Here is a 2,309-nt window from a genome sequence, read left to right as displayed (position 1 = left end):
TAGTTGATCATGAGAAGCTTATTTTATCTAGGATTAGGATGATTATAAAATGTTTGCTTATGTTAACTTCATAGAATGAAAGGAATCAGGTTTTTTTGTTTTGTTTTTTGTTTTTGTTTTTTTGAGAGACAGAGAGAATGTGCAAATAATTGGGGGGTGGGGTGAGAGGAGGGAGGCAGAGGAAAAAGGAGAGAGAATGCTTAGCAGGCTCTATGCCTATCATGGAGCAGGACTCAGAATTTGATTTCACAACCCTGAGATCATGACCTGAGCTGAAATCAAGAGTCAGATCCTGAACTGACTGAGCCCCCAGATGCTCCAGGAATCAGATATTTTTAACAATATATTTGCTAACAAATATAAGCAGGTATTCTTTATCTTAATTATTTGAATATTAGAACATTAACCTCATCTAAAATATCATCTTGTTGACATTAAATTTTTCCTGAACTTCTCCAAATGATGCAAAGAAGTAGTATCAATTCCAGTTCTCTGGTACACCTGATATTTTTCAACCTAACACTTATAAAGAAAGAGGCCATTTCTGTGGTATGGTCAAAATATATTTCATCTTTCAAGGGAGAAGATGACAGCTTCGGTGCAGGAAGATGGCGCCCTGGCCAAAAGCAAGGGTGGCGGGGCTGCGAGCACTATGACAGAGGATGTCTCCTGAAGGCACCTTGCTGTGACAAACTGTATACTTGCCGGTTGTGTCATGATAACAATGAAGATCATCAGCTAGATGGCTTTAAAGTAAAGGAAGTGCAGTGCATAAACTGTGAAAAAATTCAACATGCCCAACAGACCTGTGAAGAATGTAGCACATTGTTTGGGGAATATTATTGCAGTATATGCCATCTCTTTGACCAAGACAAGAAGCAGTATCATTGTGAAACTGTGGAATTTGTAGGATTGGTCCAAAGGAAGATTTTTTCCATTGTTTGAAATGTAATTTATGCCTAGGTATGAATCTCCAAGGAAAGCACAAGGACATTCATACATCCCATGTTGTTGCTCATGTCTTGCCATGTGGACATCTTTTACATAGAACATGTTATGAAGAAATGTTGAAAGAAGGCTACAGATGTCCCTTGTGTATGCATTCTGCTTTATATATGACTAGATACTGGAGACAGCTGGATGATGAGGTAGCACAGACTCCTATGCCATCAGAATACCAGAACATGACTGTGGATATTCTCTGCAATGATGGCAATGGGAGATCTACAGTCCAGTTCCATATATTAGGCATGCAATGTAATATTTGTGAATCCTACAATACTTCTCAAGCTAGTAGAATTTCACTAGATCAGCAATGACCAGCGTATACTGCACTGGAAAACTCAGCATTTTCTGATCTAGAAAAAGGCCATCTTTAGTATTCAAGTTGTTATAATGTGTCAGAATCTATGCAATAGAGTTGATGTGTTTTGTACTAGTGTCACAGCATAAAATCATATTACATGTACTTAAGGATTCAGGGTCTCTTTTTTTTTTTAATTTTTATTTATTTATGATAGTCACAGAGAGAGAGAGAGAGAGAGAGAGAGGCAGAGACACAGGCAGAGGGAGAAGCAGGCTCCATGCACCGGGAGCCCGACGTGGGATTCGATCCCGGGTCTCCAGGATCGCGCCCTGGGCCAAAGGCAGGCGCTAAACCGCTGCGCCACCCAGGGATCCCCTCAGGGTCTCTTTATAGAATATCATAGCTTTATATTGGATGAAAGACACTGTGCTTGTTGTTGATTGGAAATTCTCTTAGTGTCAGTTGTTTGGAAGCCAATGATGTTTGCCACTGAAATTCATATCCATAGAAGTATATTCTACTTCCATGGAACTTTGCTTTAAGTGACACTATGCATGAAGAGTTCATTTCTTGTTCTTGATAGAACTGCACTTGTTTCTCAGTATTATTCTTGACTTTTTAAGCGCTGTGCTATAATGAGAATATGTTGGGTCTTACTGTTGAAATCTTATGATATATACTTTAGAATTTTCTAAGAGAGCCCTTTGGATCCTGTAAATGTGATTTTTTTTTTTAATTTTTTATTTATTTATGATAGGCACACAGTGAGAGAGAGAGAGGCAGAGACACAGGCAGAGGGAGAAGCAGGCTCCATGCACCGGGAGCCCGACGTGGGATTCGATCCGGGGTCTCCAGGATCGTGCCCTGGGCCAAAGGCAGGCGCTAAACCGCTGCGCCACCCAGGGATCCCTACTTGTTTTTTTTTTTTTTTTTTTTAATTTTTTTAATAAAATTATATTGAAACTGTTCAAAAAATAACTTGTCAAAAGTTTATTAAAATAGT

At 39.2% G+C, this 2,309-nt stretch overlaps 1 pseudogene; it reads left to right on the top strand.

Annotated features, from left to right (window-relative positions):
• The first annotated feature begins 586 nt into the window (after positions 1-586).
• LOC112661705 (RING finger and CHY zinc finger domain-containing protein 1-like) lies at positions 587-1,364 on the top strand (annotated as a pseudogene).
• Positions 1,365-2,309: the final 945 nt, after the last annotated feature.

Source organism: Canis lupus, chromosome 31 (assembly GCF_003254725.2).
Source record: "Canis lupus dingo isolate Sandy chromosome 31, ASM325472v2, whole genome shotgun sequence".
NCBI classification, from domain to species: domain Eukaryota; kingdom Metazoa; phylum Chordata; class Mammalia; order Carnivora; family Canidae; genus Canis; species Canis lupus.
Note: the sequence above shows the minus strand (reverse complement) of the source record. Positions and strands in the feature narration are given on the sequence as shown.